Consider the following 25834-nt stretch of genomic DNA (forward strand, 5'->3'; position numbering starts at 1 on the left):
AGAATATTAATTGAAATTTGAAAATAGTTCTTTAGGGGCTGGTGCTGTGGCATAGCAGGTAAAGCTGCTGCCTGCAGTGCCGGCATCCGATATGGACACCAGTTCAAGTCCTGGCTGTTCCTCTTCCAATCCAGCTCTCTGCTATGGCCTGAGAAAGCAGTAAAAGATGGTCCAAGTCCTTGGACCTCTTCACCTGCATGGGAGACCCAGAAGAAGCTCCTGGCTTCTGGCTTTGGATTGGCCCAGCTCTGGCCATTTCAGCCATCTGGGGAGTAAACCAGTGGATGGAAGACCTCTCTCTCTGTCTCTGCCTCTCTGTAACTCTGCCTTTCAAATAATAAACCTTTTTTTTTTTTTTAAAAAAAAAAAGGCAGTCTTTTGTCATTAATGAATTTTTGTTTGTTTTAATGTGCAATTCTGTATTGTAGCAAGTAGGCTAACATTTTTCTTTGTTGTTCTGATGGAATTAAATCTAACACTCTTTCAAGGTATCCCACAAAGAGGTCCACAGTTCTCCCCCTGAGCTGTGGGAACAAGTTGGTCCCCTAATGGTGCAGGTAAGAGTTCAAAGTGTCAGAACCAACAAGGCGGGAGTGGTGGGCCTTAGTTCAGCAGGTGACCTCAGCTAAGCGCTGGAAAATGGGTACAGCCGATGTCTTAGGTAGGACAGAGTGGGGAGCTCTCACAGAAAGATCCCATTCCTATTCACACTGTTTCTCCCACATTGCACCTGCAGGAGATGTACACACTTTTGTCCTTTGGTGGAGAGATGGGTGGGCCAGTGACAGAAGAAGGCATAGTCTTCATTTCGTATAAAAAGCTGTTGCTGTGCGGGTGGGATTTCTCTGAGTAAAGCTGTCCAGATTTGTATCATCGTCATTCACAGAGCTAGGAAACACGTGATCTGAAAATAGCTTTAGGGCCCATGTCTGAAGTCTTGAGCTCTCCCACCTGGAACCCTGGGAAGAGGCTGTTGTGGACAGGGAGAGCCTAGAAGAGCAATGGGAACCCCTACCGTGCCATCTATGGGCACTTCAGCAGGGCACCTGATGCTCCTAGTCAGCAGCCCCAGGACAGCACAAGACCTCCATTCCAAAGAGTTGGGGGGGGGGGGTCCCAGGACTAAAGGAATGAAAAGCCAAATCCTCTGACATCTTTGCATTTCTATCAAGTGAAGTCCGGCAAAGTCTGAGCAGCCCACTGCTTCAAGACCACCTGCTTCACATACACTTCTTCAACATCCAGGTGCAAGTGCAGGAGGCAACCCTGGGGACCAGCAGAGCCGGGGGCTTGCAGCCGCAGACTCACTGACTCTTTGGCTTTCTACACACCTGATAGGTGTGGGGAGCCCTGGTGTTGCCACAATTTCCCCCCTAATCTCTGAAGATAAAATCCACCAGTTCTCAGGCAACTCCGTTTCAGCAAAAATTCAGACCTCTCCCTTTGCCCTGAGCTGTTCACTGGGATATTTGCATATTTCTAGCATCAGTGTCCTGCATTGAAACCTCAGCACAGACGCCCTGTCAATGGCTGAGCTGGCTGCAGACACCCAGGGTGGCTCCCTGTGCCATTTTTAGAAAGATCTGGTTGGGAATTTTCCAGTATGGTTTTTAAGGGAGCAATCCTCTCCTAATAGACTTTGAGCCCCACGGTCACCTGCGGCCTGCCATGGTTGTGTAAGAAAACTTGGCCTGAGGCCAGCACTTGGCTTACTCATTTGACAGTGCTGAGTCGCCTTCAGCCCCAACCCTGAGGGCAGGTGCAAATCAATCCCTAGGTTCTGTTTCATCCGTGGATTCTGTCTGTCATAGTAGCTGTGGTCAGAATGCTTCCTACAAAGAACTACCCCAAATTCCAAGGGACCTTCTTCCAAAAGTGAACCAGAACTGGGGGCAGAGACACAGGGCCAGGTCCCTGGCACCCAGAACCACGCTGGCTGTGCCTTGCCACTGCTCTGTGAGGCAGGCATGCCCCCAGTTTCCAGCTGCAGAAACAGAGGCAGGTACTCTTTGAGGACTTGCCCCAAGTCATATATCACAAGGCTAGTCAGTGAACGGGGTTGTTCTAGAATCTGCTCCTGTGTCTCACTTGCTACAATTATAGTTAGACACTAAATAGAGCACCATGGTGGTTAGATGGCAGGGAGGCGGGGGATCAGCCTCCAGGAAGGGCAATGGACGGAGGCAGCAGTGAGTGGCAGGCAGCGTTGTGCTGGGCAGTCCCTGAGCCACAAGGAGTTGTGGGTTCTCACTCCCTCCTCAGGCAGGGGTGCCTCAAAGTGGAACTTAAAGCAAGGTCTGCTTCAACCCTTCTCCTACCCACTGCTGGGTGACATGAGCTCTGGGCACGAAGTTGTTGGACAAGCGCCAGGGAGGGGTAGGTGGCCTACACTGCTCATTCCAGCTCAGTCCCCCAAACCCTCAGGCTTTGGGTTGGTTTCTTGAGTGCCTACTAATATGTGTCCCACACTGCACAAGCTACTGGTTACTAGCCAGCTTGTGGAATCTACCCATGCCCCCATAAAGTGGTATGATTCTGTTAGCCTCCTTGTTAGGTGTAGGGAAACTAAAGCTTAGTGGGTTGCGAAACAAGACCAGGGTTATGCCGCCTCTGAGCCAATGCCCTTTCCACCACTGTCACCCAGCCTGAGGAGTTAGTTCCCTTTCTTCTACGTGATACAAATGCAGCTTCTCGCTCGTTCTGTAAGTGGTAATGGGTGATGGCTGAAAATGATCTGCCATTCACTTGACCCACAAAACATGCAAATCAAGAGGTTCAAGTCTTTGTATCCACTTTAAGAACATGGGAGAAACTGCCCAGGCCATCAAGGGTATGCAAATCAGAAAAGCCACTGACAAGGGATAAAACAGGGAGCTAGATTAGGGCCACGCCCCACTTTATGTAATCCTACCCTCCTACCTGTCAGTCAAATAACCTCTTTCCCTGGATGTAGCTCCCCTCACCTGGGTCCTGGGGGCAGTACCACATAATCACTCCCTTTTCCAACTTCATAAGAGGCTGGCAATTGGGAGGGTCTCTCTCTCTCTCTCTCTCTGCAGACTAGACAGGAAGTTGAGGTACTAGCTACCATCTCTCCCCAATCCTTCTCCCTTCCTGAACAATGATCATGTGTGCTGTGTGTTTTCCTGGCTTTTTTTTTTTTTTTTTAAGATTCTTTTAGGCTGGTGCCGTGGTTCACTAGGCTAATCCTCTGCCTACGGTGCCACCACCCCGGGTTCTAGTCCTGGTTGGGATACTGGATTCTGTCCCGGTTGCTCTTCTTCCAGTCCAGCTTTCTACTGTGGCCCGGGAGTGCAGTGGAGGATGGTCCAGGTCCTTGGGCCCTGCACTCGCATGGGAGACCAGGAGGAAGCACCTGGCTCCTGGCTTCAGGTCGGCACAGAGCGCTGGCCACAACACATCAGCCGTAGCAGCCACTTGGGGGGTGAACCAAGGGAAAAAGGAAGTCCTTTCTCTCTGTCTCTCTCTCTCTCACTGTCTCTGCCTGTTAAAAAAAAAAAAAAGTTCTTTAAAAAAATTTTATTTGAAAGGCAGTGCCACAGAGAGAGGAGGAGAGACATATACAGAGAGAGAGAGAGAGAGAGAGAGAGATCTTCCATCCACTGGTTCACTCCCCAAATGCCCCCAATGGTAGGGGCTGGGCCAGGCCGAAGCCGGGAACCTAGAGCCCGGAGCCTCTTCCAGGTCTCCCACATGGGTGCAAGAGCCCAAGGACTTAGATCAGCCTCTACTGCCTTCCAAGATGGATCAGCATAGAGCTGGATCAGAAGTGGAACAACCAGGTTTTGAACTGGTACCCATGTGGGATGCCGGCATCACAAGTGGAGGCTTAACCTGCTATGCCACAAGGCCGACTCCATTTCCTCCTCACCTTTTAAACAAACTTTATATCACTTCAGGCACTGCTATTTGTGCCTGTACTTAGAATGCTTCTCTAGGTAAAAGGCAAGGACCTGGAACAGGATTTTAGACCCTTCCTCTCCCACAACACCACTGAGTACCTGAAAGGCATCACATTACAGAAGCAATGTGTGTCACTCTGTCATCACTACAGTGGAGTTGGTAGGTGCACCAGGCCCAACAGTGGGGCTGGACACAGGGCGGGTGGCCCATCAGAGTGCTGAATTTGTGATGCACATGTATAAGAATGCAGAGAGCAATGCTCAACTTCAGGGTTTGGATGTAGGTTCTCTGGTCACTGAACAAATCCAGAACAAAGCAAAAAAGATGTTCCATCATCCCTACAAAGCTCATGGTCACACTAATCCAGGCAGGAGCCCCCCTTGCAACGCTGAGAGGATCCTGCCTGAAACAACAGAAACTGTTCCTAAACCAGAAGAGGAGGTGGCACAAAAGTAAAAGATATCCCAGAAGAAACTGCAGAAACAGAAATTGATGGCTGGGAAAAAAAATTCAACATAAAATAAATGCAAATTAAAAGAAAAAAAAAACTTACAAATTCAGCTTAAGAAATGATTCTTGGAAGAGCATTTCCCTTAGCCAGAGCTGCCCTAAGACACAAGCGTGGAGTCAGATAACTTAGAGTTCTCTTTATCTGGCCTCTCGGCAGCATTCCCCTCCCACCTGCTCAGCTAGTACTAAGGTAGACACTTCAGGCAGCAGTCCCACTGGGTAGGACCTGGGGAGTCCCAGGGATTTTCCAGGGCCCTGAAATGTTTCCATCAGCCCCCAGGGATGCCTCACAAGACATCTAGAATCACAGAAACACAAACCTGTCGGGGAACAAGCACGTGTACATACTGCTGGAGGTATTTTCAAGGGATTACATTTTTTCTGGAGAACACCCTGGTGATAATAACAGGAAATAAAAAGCATTCGCAGCCTTTGATCTGGTAATCTGGTAATGTTAGCTTAGAAAATAGACCCCAAGGAAATATCCCCACAGAAAAAAAAAAGTTCAAAGATATTCTCAGCAGCACTGTTTATAGTAGTAAAAACTACTACACACAACCTCAACAATCTATATTAAAATAATTGAAAATGACAAGTATGAGGGTCGTCTCAATCTTGGGAAATGTGCATTTGAAACAGTACACCCAAATCCACAAGAAAATGAAAAATAGCACAATACGGAAACTCTAATCAGTACACAAACATTTACCATAAATATGAGGATGAGAGAAAAAAGGAAGGATAGAGGATGGATTGCTTAACAGGCTCAGTTTTTGTTAAAGTCACTTCAGTTCACATAAGAAAAGGATTAACACAGGGGCAGCCATTCCTGACCCGGAAATTAAGATGCTGGTTAGGGTTCCTGAGTCCCACACTGCCGTCCCTGCATCTGATTCCTGGTTCTAGCTCTGAGCTCTCTCCAGCCTCCTGCCAGTGCAGACCGTGAGAGGCAGTGGTGATGGCTCCAGTAATTGTGTTAATGCCTCCTGTCTGGGAGACTTGGCTTGAGTTCCCACCTGCCAGCTGGGCCTGGCCCAGTCCCAGCCATTGTGGACACCTGGGGAGTGAAGCATCAGATGAGAATTCTGTCTGTCTGTCTGTCTGTCTCTGCCTCTCAAAATAACAACGGCAACAGCAGCAAACAACAGAAAACAATAACAAACCTTTAAACAGAAAGGGCATGCCAGGAGGGATACAGGTGCAATATAAGGGAGGAAGGAGGGACAAGCAGGGTTAAAGTCAAACCAGCACACAGCTGCTGCCTGGAGGCCCAGAGGGAAGTAAACAACCCTTCCTGGTCCGCTGGACTCCACCTGCAGCCAGAGCCTGGCTCCTCCAAATAACATTCAGCCCTTTTATTGGCCCAGCTGCTCCCCTGTGTCTGGATCCAACACGGCAGTGGAGGGGTGGACCAGGAGTCCCATCTCCGTGAAACTAAGCTTCCCCATCAGGAAGCCCTCTCCACAACCACTGAACACACATAACACACGTTTAAACACAGGAGTCACCGCGGCTTCAGTGAAAACTGGTGGCTTCCAGCTCTCAGAGAAGCTACTGGATGCGACCTTAGAATGACAAAGCAGATGTGGTCCCCACTCCAGGGGCACTGAAGGGGGGACTCAGGTCTGGGCTGTCTCTGAAGGGAAGAGCCATGAGTTAAGATTTCCATGTCTAAGGTACCTGCACAGGCGGAATGAATCTTCCCAATACTGCCTTGAGGCAACCTCAGTGGCCTTTACCCAGGTGCCTTGGTCCAGGCATACAAAAGCCCCGCTCCTGTCTCAGGTCGGCCCCACCCTGGCCTCCTAGTGGGAGCAGCCCCAAATGTAGGAGGCAGAGAAAATACCCAGGCTGCACCTTCACATCACTGGCCACCTGGAGCATCAGGGGCTCCTTCACTCTTGAGACATCAGGGCCAGGACCCCCATGGTGTATTTTTCAAAAGGCACTGTGGTGATTTTCAGTTCTACCAGCTTTGGGAATCATTGGAAATACGGACCAAACACTGCTGTCTTTGGAATCAGAAAGATCTGGGCTCAAATCCCAGCGCTGTCACTCATTAGCTTTGCGACTCAGGCAAGTCACTTAACCCTCTGAGCCCCAGGCTCCTTATCTACAAAATGGGGACAGTAACACCCATACCAGGGAGTGACAAGCTGGAAAAGCTGCCCCGAGAGAAGGCAGAGTGCCACACCTCAGCACCCAGCCCCTGCGGGAATCCCTGGCTTACTGCGCTAGGGGTCCTGTGCTGGACACACCTCGAGGACGTGTGTCCTGTGCACCCCTCCCCTTGGCACTCAGCACGGGGCTCACTGTGGTCCCTGTGGAACCCGTGCACGTCGACAGCACTGGTTACACATGGAAGGTAGCTGCCACAGCGCCAACTCACAGCTGGCACTTAATACCAGTTCCCCTGAGACGGGAAAATATGGATTAGAAAAAGAAGACCTAGGTAGTAGTTTTCCTAAACAGGCAGTTCTCCGCCTGCTCCCTGACCCTGAATTAAAAATTTTTCCATTTACGAGACTCCTACGGGAACACATGGAGTGAGGAGCGCAGGCTGAGGAGGAGAGGCCGCCGCTTCATTCCTGTCTGCACCAGCCTTCGATTTCAACAGCGCAGGGCCACGGTCAACCTCGACAGAAGGCGCCAAGCCTCCTCGCACGGCTAAGCTCGTGGCGCTGCTCAGAACCACTCAACCCACAGGCTGCCGTGGGCCCGCGGCAGCCACTAATAACGGAACCATTTCTGTTCTCCTTGGAGTGGCAGTTGGCAGTGGCAAACAGGAAGTTGTCTTGAAGCAGGGTGTGGTTGTACCCTGTCCACACAGGCGGCCCGAAACACCACTTTCTGCCCCTCTCTAGTGTCTTTCTTTCTCCCTTCTTCAGAAGCAAAAGGTCCGAGTTATTTCGGTGAAAACAAAACTTTGTACACGCTCTGAGATTCCTCAGTGTTACAAATACAAATGAGAGCCTGGCCTGGATCGGGACCCCACACACAGCGAGGTCCTGCCTTCCCGAATCCCTCAGCAGCTCTCCTGTGGTATTCACACAGGAACTGGCTGCAGCCGCGAGCATGTGCGCCTTTTCCCCTTTATTTCTCCGTGGGCTCACTGGAAACAAAACCCTCTCTGGAAGCCAGAGCAGATGCACTGCCAGTCGGCCTGGTGAGCCAGCCTGTCTGCAGGCGGGCCAGCCACCGCCACCCACCACCACCCACCCTGGGCCCAGCGGTGTGCACACAGTGGACAGAGGACCAGCCCTAGGTGGGGGAGCAGGAAGAACACAGGTCACCAGTTCCCAGCAATTTGTACGGTTTGAACAGAAAAGCCCTGCAACACTTTTGAATGCAAATGACACAGAGAGACAACAAAGACAAACAGTTGCTGAGGAGATAAAGGCAAAAAAGCGTCATCAGAGCTGCACGTACAAGCCAAGACGTGGGGGTGACGAGATGGTAGGGTGCAGTGCAGCTGGGCTCCCGAGGCGATGCAAGGTGTGCTATGAAATTTTCCACTCCGTCTGTAACCAGGCCCGAGGCTCGTGCCTCCAGAAGGGCCGTCCAAAATAGACCGGTCCCCAACCCAGCCTCCTCGTCCTGACTTCCTTCCGAGGCAGCTACGCTCGCCATCGCACGCCTCGGCCCTGTCTCGACTCCAGCGCCAGCCCACAAACCAAGAGCACTGTCTGCTGACATGCATCTTGCTAAATGCACCGTGGGCTGCCAGCATGCTCAGCCTGCCAGGCTCTCTCTTCCGTGCCCTGCACCCAGCCCCACGCCTTCCTGGGTGGTGAGCGTGCCCTGCGCTCGCACTTACACATCCTGGGGAGGCAGCCTGGCCATTTGGACAAGAAGGCTGAGCCAGTGACACGCTGGGCAGCGAGACTCGTGCTAGTAGACGTTTCCTGGCTCCTGGCTGCAGGCCTGGCCAGTCAGAAGGCACCACTTCCCCTTTAAGAGAGCACGCCCAGATGAGATTAGGGAAAGGCAGAAAGAAAAGCCCGGAACAGTCAGGGCTGTATACTGAATTTCCGCAGATGAACTTGGGTTTTCCTGAAGCGCGCGCCTAAGGTGTGGTCAGAGGAGGTAGGTCCCTTGGCCACTCATGAGAGCCAGCGCTGTGTGAGGAGGGCGGGGTTCCTCCCGTGGCACCCCCAGGACAACGGCCTCATCAAGCTGTGTGGGCTCTGGCTTGAGTCCTGCATAGCCTGCAGATTCCTCGGGCTTTTCTTTCCCCCTTCCCTTGGGGCTTGTCCATACTGACGGGCAGTGTCCACCCCAGTAACTAGCCCTGTGCTTGGGAGAGAGTAGTGATCATTGTCGTGACTGGAAAATACTTCTAGGAGGGTGACTGCACTTTCCTAGGGAAGTCACTGCGAAATCAAGTAATTCAAGCAGGGAGTTTTCATTGATTCTGCATGTTTAGAAAGTTTATTACCCGAATTTGGCAAATGACAGCAAACTTGGGCAAAGTGGGAAGGGGGGAAATGGGGGAGGGAGAGTGTGAACTCCTACAAAAACAAAGGCTCACCAAAGGTCTGTGTTATAGGATGCCTAGAACAACATGGGCATGGGGAGTGACTACTTAGTGATCTCCTTTGGGGGCAATGGTTGCACAATGCCACGATGTACTCCATGCCATTGAATTGTATACTTTAAAATGGTTAGGAGCAGGGGTGCTATGGTGTAGTGGGTAAAGCCACTGACTGCAATGCCAGCATCTCATATGGGTGCCTATTCATGTCCCAGCTGCTCCACTTCTCATCCAGCTCCCTGCTAATGGCCTGGGAAAAACAGTGGAAGATGGCCCAAGTGCTTGGGACCCTGCTACCCACATGGGAGACCTGGATGAAGCTTCTGGCTCCTGGCTTCAGCTTGGCCTAGCCCTGGCCATTGCAGCCATCTGGGGAGTGAACAAGCAGATGGAAGATCTATCTATCCCTCTCTCTTTATGACATTGCCTCTCAAAATACAGAAATAAAAACCTATTTTAAAAAATGGTTAGGGGCAGGAATTTGGCCTAGCAATTAGGATGCTGGTTAAGATATCCATATCCAGGGCCAGCCAGTACTGTGGCATAGCTGGTTAAGCCACTACCTGCAACATCAGCCATATGGGTGCTGGAAGCTCCCTGTTGATAGCCTGAGAAAAGCAGTGGAAGGCGGTCCAAGTGCTTGGGCCCCTGTACTCCAGTGGGAAACCTGGAAGAAGCTCCTGACTTCAGCCTGGCCCAGCCCTCACTGTTGCCGCCATTTGGGAAGCAAACCAACAGATGGAAGCTTGCTCTCTCTGTCTCTCCCTCCCTCTCTCTGTAGCTCTGCCTTTCAAATAAATAAATAACCCTTAAAAAAACCCCACATTGTATTGTACATCAGAGTACCTGGATTCAAAGCCCGGCTCCAGCTCCTGACCCAGCTTCCTGCTGATGCAGACACGGGGAGGCAGCAGTGATGACTCGAGTCATTGGGTTCCTGCCCACATGGGGGAGACCTAGAAAGAATTCCTGGCTCCTGATTTTGGCCTGCCAACTCCTGGCTGTTGTAGGTATTTGGGGAGTGAAACAGGGGATGGGAGCTCTCTGTCTGTCAAATAAAATAAACTCTGAAGAAATTGGGGGGCCAACATTGTGACACAGGGGTTAAACTGCTGCCTGCAACACAGGCATCCCATATGAGTACGAGTTCAAATCCCGGGTGCTTCACTTCTGATCCAGCTCCTTGCTAATGTGTCTGGAAAAGCAACAGAAGATGCCCCAAATGCTTGGGCCCCTGCTCCCCACATGGGAAACCTGGGTGGAGTTCCAGGCTTCTGGCTTCCACCTGGCTCAGCTGTGGAGACTACATCCAACTAGGGAGTGAACCAGCAGGTGGAAGATCTGTGTGTGTGTGTGTGTGTATCTTCCCACTCTCTGTAACTCTGTGTTTCAAATAAATAAATCTTAAAAAAAAAATTGGGGCTGGCACTGTGGCATAGAAGGTTTAGCCTCACCTACAATGCTCGCATCCCAGCACTGAATGGGTGCCCACTTAAGTCCTGATTGTTCCACTTCCAATCCAGCTCTCTGCTAATGTGCCTTGGAAAGCAACTGAAAATGGCCCAGGTGCCTGGGCCTCTGCACCCATGTGGGAGACCAGGATGAAGCTTCTGGATCCTGGCTTTAGCCTGGCCCACCCTGGCCATTGTGGCTATTTGGGAAGTGAACCAACTGGATGGAAGATTTCTCCTTCGCTCTCTCTCTCTCTTCTCTCTCTCTCCTTCCCTCTCTGTATCTCTGCCTTTCAAATAAATAAATAAATACATAAATAAATATATAAATACATAAATCTTTTTTAAAAATTTAAGGGGAAGGTATTAAGATGCTGCTTGAGAAAGCTGCATCCCATATCAGAGCACATGGGCAAGTTCAAATCCTTGGCTCTGCTCCCCCTTACAGCTTCCTGCTAATAAACACTCTGAAAAACAGCAGATAATAGTCCAAGTACTTGGGTCCCTGCCACCCACAGGGGAGACCTGGATTGAGTTCTTGGCTCCTGGCTTGCACCTGGCCACACTATGGCCACTGAGGGTATCTGGGGAGCAAACTAGTGGATGGAAGATATCGTCCTTTCTCTGCCTCTCTAACTCTCTGCCTTTTAAACAAAATAAATATAAATAAGTTCTTTAAAAAAAATTAAAAAGTAGTTAACCTTCAATTACCTGAATTTTGTCTCAATTAAAAAAAAAAAAAAAAAGAACAGTGGGGACCAGTGCTGTGGCATAGTAGGTTAAGCCTCCACCTGCAGTGCTGCCATCCCAACATGGGCACTGGATCTAGTCCTGGCTGTTCCAGTTCTGATCCAGGTCTCTGCTAACGACCTGGGAAAGCACTGGAAGATGGCCCAAGGGTTTGGCCCCCTGCACCTGCAAGGGAGACAATTTGGGGAGTAGAAATGGGAGACTCCAGCTGTTACAGCCATTTGCGGAGTGAATCAGTGGATGGAAGATCCCTCTCTCTGCCTCTCTCTCCCTGTCTATAATTCTGCCTCTCAAAAAATAAGGAAAGAAAGAAAGAAAATAAAAAAGAAACCAGCAGTAAAGTGTGTTTTGGGCACCTTTATCTTCTACTAGGAACTCCTATATGTTTCACTCAACATTTCTTTTTTTTTTTAATTCATTTCTTAAAATTTATTTGAAAGCCAGAAGGGAGGGAGGGAGGGAGGGAGGGAGAAAGAGGGAGAAAGAGGGAGAGAGAGAGAGAGAGAGAGAGAGATCTTGCATCTGCTGATTCATTCCTCAAATGCTTGCAACAGCCAGGCCTGGGTTGGACTGAAGCCAGGATTCAGGAACTCTATCTAGTGTTCCATATATGGGTGGCAGGGGCCCAATCCCATTTAAGCCATTATCTGCTCATCACCTTCCAGGTGCACATCAGCAGGAAGCTAGAAGTGGATAGCAGGGCTAGGACCGGAACCCAGGCACTCTGACATGGGATGCAGGCATCCCAAGTAGCATCTTAGCCACCGCACCACACTCTTCATTCAACATATTTTATTGAAACCTGGCTATTACCTGATGAATTTTTTTTTTTTTTGACAGGCAGAGTTAGACAGTGAGAGAGAGAGACAGACAGAGAGAAAGGTCTTCTTTCCATTGGTTCACTCTCCAAATGGCCGCTACAGCCGGCATGCTGTGCCAATCTAAAGCCAGGAGCCAGATGCCTCCTCCTGCAGGGCCCAAACACTTGGGCCATCCTCCACTGCCTTCCCGGGCCACAGCAGAGAGCTGCACTGGAAGAGGAGCAACCAGGACAGAATCCGGCACCCCAACCAGGACTAGAACTCCGGGGTGCCGGTGCCGCAGGTGGAGGATTAGCCTAGTGAGTCGTGGCGCCAGCCTACCTGATGAATCTTAATCCTGTCTCAGGGACATGTGCCTTTTCCAAAACGACAAAATTCAAAACTCTAAGAGACAAAAGCTTTCCAAGGCTTTGGTCATTACTCTACTGGAGAATTCTGGACTTGGGGGAGACATTATCATCTCAAATTATGCCATGTGGGGCCAGTTCTGTGGCGCAGTGCGTTAAAGCCCTGGCCTGAAGCACCAACATCCCATATGGGCTCCAGTGCTAGTCCCAGCTGCTCCTCTTCCAATCCAGCTCTCTGCTATGGCCTGGGAAAGCAGTAGAAGATGGCCCAAGCCCTTGGGCCCCTGCACCCATATGGGAGACCCAGAAGAAGCTCCTGGCTTCAGATCAGCGCAGCTCCGGCCGTTGTGGCCATCTGGGGAGTGAACCAGCGGATGGAAGACCCCTCTCTCTGTCTCTACCTCTCTCTGCAATTCTGTCTTTCAAATAAATAAAATAAATCTTTAAAAATAAATTATGCCACGTAAGTAGGCAGTTCCTGTGGAGCCACCCCCGGAGCAGTTTGACAGCATGGTCAGGGTGAAAGATAGTGAGTCTCCCGTGGGAGAGTCCCCCAGGGAGAACATGACGTTGGAGCGGTATGCTTCCTTTTCTGCTCATACGGGGTTTCTCCCCAGAATTACAGAGAACTGATCACTTTCTGACTGCGAGGGAGATGTGCAGGTCAGTTTCCAGCATTCCATTTCTGTGCAGTGGAGCCAGCAGGGCGAGGGGCTGTGAGCTGACTCCTATTCCACCAGCCCTCCTCTCTCAGTCACTGGCAGCTCTGACTGAAGACAGTCAGCTCCCAAGGGTGAGGCTGTGAGCCTTGACCTGTACACCCAAAGCCAGCGGGTCAAGGGCTCCTGAGCACATGTTCCCCTCTCTGAGGACAGTCAAGTAGAATCTGCTGGGTGTCACAAGGCTTAGAAGAAACACACAGATGAAAAGGCAGGTTCTATAGCCTAGGAACTGGAGCTTTTCCGGAGACATCCATGGACAGCTTTCCTGGTACCTCTGCTGAGAGTTCCAGGAAGACCGGGAGGCCAGAGATGGGTACCCTCGCCTTGGGTCAGCTCTCCCCACCAAGAGCACTGACCCTTCCCTGTCTCAGCCCTCGTCTCTCTCCTCACCTGGGTACCTGTGGAGTGAGTAGGTGGCCTAAGTTCTTAGCAAACGGAGGGCTTCAGATAATAAGATGCAACACGGACACTGCTCTGGAGTCTGAGAAGCGCCAAGTTTAGAATCCGGACTCTCAATGCAAGAACAAGCGGGCATGATCCAGTTAAAAAATGGGCAAAGGACTTGAATAGACACTTCTCCAAAGAAAACACACAAATGGCAAACAAGAGTGTCTGTATCGTTAGGCACTGGGGGAATGCACATGAAAACTAGCACGTGGTACCACAGCTGTTAGGGTGCAAGGATGTGGGGAAACCAGAAGCTTTGTGCATTACCGGTGGGAGTGTGAAATGGCACAGCCATATGGAAAAGAGTATGGTGGCTCCTCAAGAAATTAAAAATGGAACTCCCATAAGATTCAGCAGTTCCACTTCTGCGTTTACCCTGAAGAACGGAAAGCAGTCTTGACCAGACAGTTGTATAGCTACATCCACATCCGTATTATTCACAATGGCCAAAATGCAGAAGCCAGCGCATGCTCATCAGGGGATGAACCAATCAACAAAATGTGGCATACGATGGAATGTCATTCAGCCTTAAAAAGGAAGGAAATTCTGGAACATCCGCAGTATGGATAAACCTGAAATTACACTAATGAGACAAGCCAATCACAAAAGACAAACACTGGGGCTGGCACTGTGGTGAAGCAGGTCAAGCTGCCTGCCGCCTAAAAGGCCGGCATCCCATCCTGGAGCATCAGTTTCAGGCCCAGCTCCTCTACATCCAATCCAGTTTTTTGCTTATGTGCCTGGGAAGGCACTGGAAGATGGTCCAAGCACTTGGGCCCCTGCCACCTATGTGGGAGACCTGGATAGAGTTCCTGTCTCCTGGCTTCAGCCTGGCCCAGCCCCGGGCTATTGTAGCCATTTTTGGAGTGAACCAGTGAATGGAAGCTCTTTCTCTGTCTCTTCTTCTATGTCACTGTCTTTAGATAAATAAAATAAATATTTTTTTTTAAAAAAAGACGCTGTATGACTCCACATATATGTGACACCTTGAGTAGTCACATTCACAGAAAGGATGCAGGTTGCCAGGAAGTGTGTGTTTATGTGAGGAGTTACTGTTTAATGTACATAGAGTTTCTGTGCTGCAAGACCAACTGCTGTGGAGTGGATGATGTTAACGGTTGCATAACAATCGCAAATGCACGTGACAGTACCGAACTGAACTGCGTATTACAAATGGCTAAGCTGGTAAACTTTATATGTTAAGTACATTTCACCAAAATCAAAATTTTTTGTTAATTTAAAAAGCGTTGAATATAGAATTACCATATGACCCAGTATTTCTACTCCTAGGTACACAAGTACACACAGAAGAATTGAAAATAGATACTCAAACAAATCCGTGTACAAGCAATGCTCCTAGCAACCATTCATAAAAGCCAAAAAGTGAAAACCACCCAAATGACTCGCGATGGACGACTGGAGAAACAAAACTTGTCGTATTTATACATAATGAAATATCATCTAGTCATAAAAAAGAATGAAGACTATCCATGCTCTAACACAGATGAATCTCAAAAACATGCCAACAAAAGAGGCCAAACATAAGAGGTCACATATGTTGTGTGATTCACTTTAAATGAGATGTCCAGAATAAGCAAAGCCACACACACACACAAAGGCGACTGGGGACTGCCAGGGGCGGTGTGTGTGTAAGGACGGGGCCTGTGTCATGAGTATGAAATTGGAGTGATGAAATATCTTGGGATTAGAAGTGATGGCTGCACGACAGTGCAAATGCACTAATGCCACTCAGTTGTTCAGTTTAATGTGGTCAATTTTATGTTAATGGCTTTCACCTCAGCAGCAGCAGCTACAACCACAACCACAACAACGGAAGCCTGCAGAAAGCAAGGGCCGGCAAACCACGAGGGAAGCGATCTGTCTCAACGTAACTCAGCGTTACCTTCAGACTCTTCTTGGAATCACTTGAAGGAGGTAATTTGTACGTTGAGGTAATTAAGGCGGCTGACAGGAGAGACGGCAGATAGGCACTCTAAAATCACAGTTCCCAAACACTGCCAATTTGGGTCTGCAGCGAAGTGCTAATCGGTCTTAATTCGACACACACAGGCACATAGGAGACATCACAGACATGTATGTACTCATGGGCCATCCTGAGTCTGTCCTCCCTACGTTTCTATTAGGCCCTCTTTTTTTTTTTTTTGACAGGCAGAGTGGATAGTGAGAGAGAGAGAGACAGAGAGAAAGGTCTTCCTTTTTGCCATTGGTTCACCCTCCAATGGCCGCTGTGGCCGGCGCATCTTGCTGATCCGAAGCCAGGAGCCAGGTGCTTCTCCTGGTCTCCCTTGCGGGTGCAGGGCCCAAGCACTTGGGCCATCCTCCACTGCCTTCCCGGGCCATAGCAGAGAGCTGGACTGGAAGAGGGGCAACCGGGATAGAATCTGGTGCCCCAACCAGGACTAGAACCCAGTGTGCCGGCGCCGCAAGGCGGAGGATTAGCCTGTTAAGCCATGGTGCCGGCCAGGCCCTCCTTTCACTATGCATGGATGACAATGACAAATGTTGGTTGGACTTTGTCATTCTTTACGGGGGTGTTATTTGTTTTTAATGTTCTAACATGGTCAAATAAAGTTAATCCAAATCCTAAAAACCACACACACACACACACACACACGAATGTAACCCAGACAGGCCTTCTTTACAAATGGGACACTGAGGCACGGATCCCCTCTGCCAACCCTCTCCTTCCTGCTACACCCACTGTTTCCATCACAGGGCCGACCACTCTTTCAGGAATGCTGGACCTAGACCGATTGTGAAGTTGGGATGTGGAACCAATGTGGAACCAGCCTGCAGGGACCCAGTCTCCTAACCCCTGACAGCCACCTGCCTGGGGCTGTGGTCACCTCTCCAGCACCCCTGCCACGGGGCTGCTCGGAGTGTCTTCGCAACTGCAGGCTCCACAGCCCCGACTGTAGGAGGCTCTTCCCCTGCACTGGGCCAGTGTGTAACGCCCACACACCAATCCCATTTCTGCCCCCGGCTTCATCACGAGCCTGTCTAATCCCTCTTCCATTCCATGGAACACCTCACAAAAATTACTCCCCCAAACCTCCTTTTCCAGGCTAAACACCCCCAGGCATCTTCTCAGGTCATTCTGCACAAAGGCATTGTCTTCATTACTCTCCTGACCTTGGTTCTCTCTGGCTTTGTTCTTCACAAGCTATGGATCTCAGAAGGGAGGACATTCCAGAAGGGGTCAGCTCCTGGGAGTCTCTTCTGGACACTGATCTCCAATAAATGCAGCTAGAGGTCCGGCCTCAATGTTTCACATCTCACAGCTGCCTCCCTCACCTGCCCAGGGCCTGTTTCACACATTCATGGCCAAGCCATGAATCCACGGGTGTCCTTTAAAAAGATCATCTTGGTGGGTTCATTCTACTGCTCCAGTCTGTTGGATGTTTGGAGCCTGATTCACCAATATACCCATTCTCCCTCCCAAGTCTACCACTTGAGAAATTGTTAAGCCTGCCCTCAATGCTGTTCTTCCTCCAAATCCTCATTGATGACCTGGCAGAGGACAGGCCCAGCTGTGCAACCCCTTCCATCCCTCTGGCAGTGACCTGTGAACAGCACTCATAGAGTGTGGTTGTGCCGAACCACCCACCATCCACGGTAGTAAGTGTATCTTCCGGTCCACGTTTCTTCTTCCTGGTGAGGATCTCACGGGTGACACTGGCAGCCCTTCTCTTCCTGAAGCTGATGACGCTGAAGCAAACTTCACCTTCGTCACAGACAAGAGGTACTTATATTGGGGCAGGCGTTTGGCCTAGTGGTGAAGATGCCCTGGTCCCATATCAATGCTGGAGCCCAGCTCCAGAGACTCAAGCTTCCTACTCATGCACACTCCGGGAGGTAGCAGTGATGGGTTCAAGTGGCTGGGCCTCTGGCACCCACGTGCGAGACCTGGACTGAGCTCCTAGCTCCTGGCTTTGGTCCCCTGGCTGCTACAGATATTTTGGGGTTGAACCAGGAGGTAGGAGCACTCTCTCTCTCTCTTTCTCTCCTTCTCAGATGAATAAATAAGCCTAAAAAACCCTCATAGAATAATAAAAATGGCTTTCCAACTCTAAGACACAACACCTTCCAGTGGCAAACAAATGTAAATATTAGGCAGATAAAATCAACAGAAGCAGCACTGATTTCCAAGAGCTGGAGCCCAAATCCTGGCTCTCCTTCAGAATTTCCATGCTCTGAGGTTAACAGTATCTGCCTCTTCCACCTCCACCCTCTGAACTGTCAGTGAGATCAGGCAGGTGAGAGAGCTTTGAAAGTTAAGTCAGACAGAGCAAACACAAAAGAACAGTATTATGCTTATTACTAAATAACTTATAAATAACTCAGAGATACCATTTCCATTGGCAGAAACCTGCCTGTTAAGCTGAGGAGGGACCTGCCAGAAGGAACAGGGCTCTCAGCACAGAACAGCTGGAGACTGCGATGAGCAGACTCCTTCTCTCCTCTTCCCCTTCCTTCCCCTCCCCTCCCCGCTCCTCTCCTCTCCTCTCCTGGTAGCAAACACCTCCTTTCTCATCCCAGACCAGAGCTGAGGCTGGCCTATAACAGAGAGGGTACTGAGTCATCCTGCCACTCTCACAGCTTGGCTCCTGGGCTGCAAGAACACAAGTCCCTTGTTGAGACCAGGGCCGGAGTAAATGGCAGAAGGGTCCTGGCAGGTAACCAAGAGCCAGAAGCTTTTAGTTTCCCTGTGATGGACCCTAACCAGTTGCTGAGCTCCCATCTCTGGTGGTAGGTCCCAAGAGCACCAGGCTTTGGATGCTCACATTCTCAGGGCAGGTGCCAAGAAACACTGTTCTCGTCTCAGCTGAGGAGGCTTGCCATCCTCACTAAGAAAAGATCTCGGAGTCAAAGATATCCCACATTAGACATATGGAAGCTGGCACGGCCAACCACACACCCCCAGGAAAAGAGCAGCAGTTCACACAGGAGACAAAAACTGGCCTAAGAAAGTCTCCTCTCCTAGCCCATCAAAGGTTGGTTCCCAACGCCCAGGGAGAATAAGTGCTGAGGGCAGGTCAAAAAACAAAGAACGTATACGTAATTGTTGGCTAGATGCTAGGAGGATCGGGCCAATGAATCAATCTATTAACAGATCAGGGAGTTTACCCAGAAAGGGGCTGGGAGGAGGAAGCCCAGAAGGGTGGTAACAATCCCAACCAGGAGTTTCCTGGATCCCACTGGCCTACCAGTTACCCTCACTCAACCACACTTACAACACTGTCCCTTAATACTTACAATACTGTCCCTGCTAAAGTCACTCCAGAATCATTACAGAACACACGAAAACGAACTTAGACTTGCACAGCCACTGATGACTTATCCATGTAGCTTTAAATAGATACCTGTCTTTCTCTCATCTTGTTTCCTTCGGTCACACACCCACACAGAGGTGGTGCCTGGCTCTATAAATTCATGAGTGCAGGAACAAACTCAGAGGAATCTCTACATCTTGGCGGTTAAAATGCTGCTTCTTAAAGGAGAGGCGTGGCCACGTTCAGCTGAGCCTGGTGTTACAGGCTGGACTGTGTGCCTATCCACCTCAAACTCTAAAGTATGGCTGGTGTTGTGATGCAGCAGGTTAAGCTACTGTTTGCAGCACTGGCATCCCACATTAAAGTGCTAGTTGGAATCCTGGCTGCTCCACTTCTGGTCCACTTCTGCTAATGCACCTGGGAAGGCAGCAGAAGATGGGCCAAGCACTTGGGCCCCTGAAACCCATGTGAGAGACCTGGATGGAGTTCCTGGATCCTGGCTTTGGTCTGGCCCAGACCAGGATGTTGCAGCCATTTGCAGAGTGAACCAATGGATAGAAGATCTCTCTCACTCTCACTCTCTCATACTGCTTTTCAAATAAATAAACCTTTAAAAAAAAGGGGGGGTGGGGCAGTGCTGTGGCACAGCAGGGTAAAGCCGTGGCCTGAAGTGCCAGCATCCCATATGGGCGCCAGTTCTAGTCCCGGCTGCTCCTCTTCTGATCCAGCTTTCTGCTATGGCCTGGGAAAGCAGTAGAAGATGGCCCAAGTCCTTGGGCCCCTGCATCTGCGTGGGAGACCCAGAAGAAGCTCCTGGCTTCTGACTTCAAATTGGCGCAGCTCTGACCATTGAGGCCATGTGGGGAGTGAACCAGAGGATAGAAGACTTCCCTCTCTCTCTCTGTCTCTACCTCTCTAACTCTTTCAAATAAATAAAATAAAATCTTTTTTTTTTAAAAAATCTCACTCCTTAATCCCTAAGAATGTAACCATGTTCCAAGATGGCATCTTTGAAGAAGTGATTAAGTTACAATGAGGCCACTAGGATGGAGCCCTAATCCAATATGATTGGTGTCTTGATTAAAAGAAGAGAGGGCCGGCGCCGTGGCTTAACAGGCTAATCCTCTGCCTTGTGGCGCGGGCACACCGGGTTCTAGTCCCGGTTGGGGAGCCGGATTCTATCCTGGTTGCCCTTCTTCCAGGCCAGCTCTCTGCTGTGGCCCGGGAAGGCAGTGGAGGATGGCCCAAGTGCTTGGGCCCTGCACCCCATGGGAGACTAGGAGAAGCACCTGGCTCCTGGCTTCGGATCAGCAAGATGTGCCGGCTGCAGCGGCCATTGGAGGGTGAACCAACGGCAAAAAGGAAGACCTTTCTCTCTGTCTCTCTCTCTCTCACTGTCCACTCTGCATGTCCAAAAAAAAAAAAAAAAAAAAAAAGAAGAAGAAGAAGAAGAAGAAGAAGAGACCTCAGGGGCACAAGTACACAGATGGCTGGCTGACCTTAAAGAAAGGCAGCAACAGGGCAGTCACCTGGAAGCTGAGTAGAAGCCTTAGGAGAAATCAACCCTGCCAGCACCTTGATCTTGGACTTCCAGGTTCCAGAACTGTGAGAAAACAAACACCTGCTGTTCAAGCCACCCAAGTCTGTCTTATTTTGTCCTGGCAGCCTTAGAAAATGAACACAGGCGGTCTACTTGAAAACCACTCCTGTTTTCCAAATCAGAAAGAAACAGTATAGATGGCAGAGGACACGGGCCTCCTAACCTTGGCTGTCATCACAGTTCAAAAGCACCTCCCTCCTTGCTCTCACCTCTCACAGTGTAGCACAGCCAAGACAAAGACAATCTCATGACTCCAGGTCACTGGCAAATACTGGCCGCCTGGGGCCTTGGGGCTGAGGCAGTCTACAAGGACAGGGCAGCCCTAAGTAGCTCCCAGGCCGCAGGCAGGGAGTGATCAACTCCTTGTATGAGTTCTGATTAATCAGCAAGGGATTGCTGTAATTCCAGAGAGAGGGGACAAGAGGCCTAACGGCAGAGTGAGGCAGCCACCAGCAGACTCACGGGTTTGCTGAAGCAACTGTGACCATCTGCCTTTGGTTGGGAAATCCCTATCCTTCAGGTTCCACCTAGTGCTCTGTTCCGCCCCCACCCCAATCTTTGCACTCCCAGCTCTTGGTAGGCCTTAGGCTTCCCACTGAGTGTAGGGTTAGCAGAACCATTCCCCTGGGACCAAAGAAGAGGTAGACTCAAATGCTTACTGCTCCTCGGGGGCCCAGACACACCAAGCCAATCACCCTTGGAAGGGCAGACAGGACCCGGGGCTCTCCACGCTGGCAGGAGGAGCCAAGAGGGCCTTCCAGAGCTAGCTGGAGGCCCTGACTGCAGGGGCTGGAAGAACTTGCAGAAGGAGATGGTCAGGGGCCTCCACTTTCCCAGGGATGGCAGGGTGCGCTGGAGCAGTCAGTTCAAATGCAGAAGCCCTAGGCTGAGAATGACTGAGGGACTTTCAGGATTCGCAGCCACCCTTCCAGCTCCAGCTAAGGCCTGCTGGTCCTCTTCCTGTCTCTTCAGTCACGGGCCAGGAGCTTATTTACACGTGGGGGTGTTTACACAGTGCAGAGCCATGGCCAGCCAAGAAGCACACAAACCTCAAACCTGGAGCCTCCCTGTCCCAACCTCACTGACTGAACCACGGGAGGAAAGTGGAACCAGAGCTCTGGCCATGGGGACAGACTGGAGTGCTGTTAGGCCAGCTTCGCAGCAACACCCTACCCCACCACTTGGCCCCTTGTGGACGGGCTTGGAGCTGGCAGGAGCCAGCACATGCTGAGGGGACAATGCCCCGGCTGGAGTTCTAGCTCCCAGCTCCATAGCGCATGCCCCACCTCACCTCCAGTATTTTTCTGCTGGAACCAAAGGGCTTGACCTGTCCCCAGCCAGCTCGATGAGGCCAATGTGGGAAAGCACAGGGCACACTTCTAGACTGTCAAAGACACCCTCATCTTTATTCTCTGCAAGGTTAGTGGAGACAAAAACCAAACCAAACAAAACCAAATCAAACGAAACCAAAATACCCTTTCATATAGATGTGAGACACCCGGAGGAGCAGAGAACGCCACTTGTGGCCACTCAGCCGCTGCAACCACAGCCAGCCCCAGTCCAGCGTTCACATTTACTACCTTGGAAATTTCCGTTCCAACTGTCCCTCCTCATCTGTGCGTGACTCGGCAATGCTGGGTGAGAGGGGTCTGGGCCTGTCTGGGAGCTGGGGACACCCAAGGACATGGGGTCAAGGTACCCTATGACATCTTCCGAAAAGCCTAAGCTGTCTGTCCTTGTCTCCCTCTCTTTTGATTTGTTTGGTTTAAAATATTTAACCCGAGGCACGATGAAGTGTCTCATTTGCAGCGTGCTCCTGGACCATTAGACTGGGACTGCGAGCTCATTATGCTGATGAACGCACTACTTAGCCATGCAAATTCCAGGAGCGGTAGGCTCTGAGAGGGGCGCTGCTCAAGGTACGCCATCGAGGGCTGATTTAATTACACAGCCATTCAGTGGGCCAAGCAGAGCAATTTTTAGCCAACTGTTCTAGTAAATATTATGGGAAACCCTGTTACAGAGTGCTAATTCTGGCTCAGCGTTCTCACGTGTGCCCAGTTTCAGCTCTCATTCAAGCACGCACAGGGGTCCCCAAAGATGCTACTGCACGGCCAGACAATCGCACAGATACTGCATTAGCTCCATGCCATCCTGCAGTTGATTATCAATTTCCTAAACGTTATAAACATCTGAGCACCACGGTCACCTACCTAGAGGAGGGGACATGAACTTAAAAAAAACAGCCCCGGGCCGGCTTTCCTGTGTCTCTCCCTTCCCCATGTCTCCCAGGGACTCTGCCAACCGCTCCCAGCTCCCGGGCCCGCTTCAGGGCGGGCTGTCAGATGACACTGCTCTTTTCAGTTTGACAAAACAACCGCTGCAAACTTAACAATACCCAACCGTGCACCCACGCTCGCGGGCCGCCCCGCAGGAAATGGCATCATCACTTTCATTTTACTCCCTCTGCTACAGACCAAGCAAAACAACACGTCCTGAGACAATCGTCACGGTATCAGATGGCGGCGGGGCGGCTGGGAGGGTCCACTCCCGCTCCCGGGATGTTATCTAGTGACCTGGGGCAGCAATGAACCACCAGGAGCTGCCAGAACCCTCGGCGGCACACGCGCATTTGCCACCCTCTCTCCCGGTGCAGACGCGGATTTCACTTTCCACAGTTGGAAGCGAAACTCTCACGCATCCCCGTTTCTTCAGAAAACTCTATAAATAACCGAGGATCAGCAAAATTATGCAAAACATCCTGCTAGGAGAAGAAATGTAAACTAAAACCACTTACAGAGACTCAGGCTGCCAACTTAATCTGATGCTACGACGACTGTAAACATGCTGTACTTTTGGAACCTGAAGCGATCCACATTAGCACGGATGCCATGGCAGAAAAGAAAAAAAATCTACAAAGGACAAAAAAAAATTGCAACAAGCAAACAACAACAACCAAAGCTCCAACGCAGAGCAACGTGATTCAGTATTCTACACAGTGCACGACCCCGACGGCTGACCAGCTGCAGTCACCACCAGCTATCTCGCCTGCACACGCCAACTGTTTTGACTACAGGCACTTGTTAAACACAGAGTTTCAGGTCCTACCAGTTGGACACCAGAAGTTCACAGAACTGACCCAGTGCCAAGAACAACAGGCTCAGAAAGCGAAACGGCTGCCTCGTGCGAGTGTTTTTGTTAACTGTTTATGCGAGCCCCGAAGCAACTGGGTAACAATTAGAATAAAAAAAGAACTTAAATAACAAAAGCAAAAAGATTACCACCTTGAAGGAAATGTAGAGGTTGGCAGATAAAGGACCCACGTCAAGCTGCTTTATTGGTGGGGTGCGGGGGAGGGGGTGTCACATGACACGCTGCGTTTATTAGCAGGAGGCAATGAGTGCTTCCTCGTTGCATCTTTTACTAAGAAATTGACAAGAGATTTGCAAACCAGAGGGTGACAGCAGCAGTGCGGGAATTTGGAAGTGGTGAAAAGCCCGTAGGAGAAAAAAGGGACGTTACTGAATTGAGTTTCTGTAGACGCAAGAAAGGAATTCCAAGTCCCCTCTCAGCGTGTGGCGGGGCCACTGAGACACACCGCAATCCTCCAGAATCTGGCCTGGGGGTAGGGGACAGCGTCCCCAGGCCGTTTACTGACCCTGCTGGACAGAATCCTAGGAAAGGGGACCAGCTTTCACCCTGATCTGGACCGGAGTCTCTGCTTGCTGCCATACTGGCTACAGCAAATAAATTCTTTCCACCTGGAAAGATGAAAATGGACACTTGAATTGGTTATCAAGCAAAGTTTTCCATTTCTTAGAATCCAGACAATTAGCTAAGTGAAAAATGTAGAGTTCTCTGAGGATTTGAGAATGTGAAATCCTGTGAGAACTGGGAGGTAGATGTAAGAGTGAGAAATATTCTGTCCTGGATGTTCTTAAACCTAGTGCCCAATCTACCCTATCTATCTATATCTTTTCATCTACCGATCTGATTTAATGACTGTTAGTAAAATGGAGCAGTCTTAACACCATCCTAGGCTCTAGCCCCCGCTGCCATTCCTGGAAGCCAGGTGGCCATATGGCCCAACTACCATCGTCAGCCCCACCCCCATCCTAATGGGATTTGCTGCTCCTACTTCCCTGCCCCCCCCCCCCCCCCCCCGCCCCAAGTTTTAAAAGGACCTGCTCCTGAACATGTGGCTCTCTTTCTCTCCATCTCCTGATCTCTGTCTCTCTGTCTCTGGATCTCTCTCTTACGTTCTCCTTCTTCCTCTTTTTCCTTCTTCGCCCCTTCCCTCCAGTCAATCAGGTTTCTCCCAATAAACGCTTTCCCTTACTCTGGTGTTTGGTGTGTTTTGTGGCAGCCTTACAATGACTAAAATGTTTCCCCTTCCCCACTCAATGAGAGTTGGGTAAATTAATGATTAAGTAGAAACAGGTTGTTTGAAGAAACCACTGTAACCATGTGCCAGATGCATGCTTATCCTGGAGAGAGAAAGTCGCTCCTCTGGCTTCAGGGGTCACCAGGGGTATGGTGGTGAATTTGAACCCACACAGTGGCTGCCCCTTTCCTCCCAAAGGAGCCCACATTTCTCTGCACATTGTAGACATTATTTCACTGGGATCTGAAACGGAGCCCCCTAGAGTGAAATGCAGCAGTTGCCACACAGAGAGGTCACTGACAGAATCACACGGGCTGCTCTGAGAGTCTGGGATAAAGGAAGGAGAAGAGGGGGAAGCAGGTGTGGGGTGGGGAGAGGAGGAAGGCAGAGGGATGCAGCGCGAGAGAAGGCTCACTTCCCATGCTGTGAGTCCACAACCAGCTCTTGCCTCATGGGGGCCACTTTAACAGCCTCAGAACAGCCTCACACTTAGAATTCCACTGTTGGGGTTTGGTTGGGGGTTGACTTGGTGGTTAAGAGGCCTGTGTCCCACATCAGAGCGCCTGCTTTTGATTCCAGGCTCCTGACTCCAGCTTCCTACTAATGCAGACACAGGGAGGCGGTGTTGATGGACCAAGTAGTTGGGGATCCTGCCACCTATGTGGGAGACTTGGACTGAGTTCCTAGCTCCCACTTGTGGGCATTTGGCATTTGGGGGAGTGAACCAACAGGTAGGAGCTCTGTGTGCCTGCCTCTCAAAACAAACAAAACTAAAAAGCCTGTACTGTTTGTATGTCTCATTTTAGCACACTGTATTACTGGGTTCTCAGAAACATCCTGTGAGATGGGAAGAGCTGCTGTTATCATCCCCATTTTTTTTTTTAAAAAAAGATTTATTTATTTGAAAGGCAGAGTTACAGAGAGGCAGAGAGAGAGAGAGAGAGAGAGAGAGGTCTTCCATCCGCTGGTCCACTCCCCAGATGGCTGCAATGGCTGGAGCTGTGCCAAACCAAAGCCAGGAGCCAGGAGCCTCTTCCAGGTCTTGCAGGC

General features: G+C 50.3%; 1 protein-coding gene across 9 annotated transcripts in view; it reads right to left on the bottom strand.

The window, feature by feature from the left end:
- The window catches only part of ATXN7L1 (ataxin 7 like 1), a 282673-nt gene that overhangs the window by 65046 nt on the left and 191793 nt on the right, over positions 1-25834 (bottom strand). Inside the window, exon 1 of one of the 9 annotated variants that reach the window (XM_062216027.1) lies at positions 23685-23702. The exons of 6 other annotated variants lie outside the window; for them this stretch is intronic. The gene's annotated coding sequence lies outside the window, so the exon portion shown is untranslated. Of the gene's footprint in view, positions 1-8251; positions 8304-23197; positions 23449-23684; positions 23703-25834 lie in introns of those variants that run through there. 2 more of the 9 variants (XM_062215957.1, XM_062216102.1) reach the window with 2 other exon arrangements.

This window comes from Lepus europaeus, chromosome 1 (assembly GCF_033115175.1).
Source record: "Lepus europaeus isolate LE1 chromosome 1, mLepTim1.pri, whole genome shotgun sequence".
Classification (NCBI taxonomy): domain Eukaryota; kingdom Metazoa; phylum Chordata; class Mammalia; order Lagomorpha; family Leporidae; genus Lepus; species Lepus europaeus.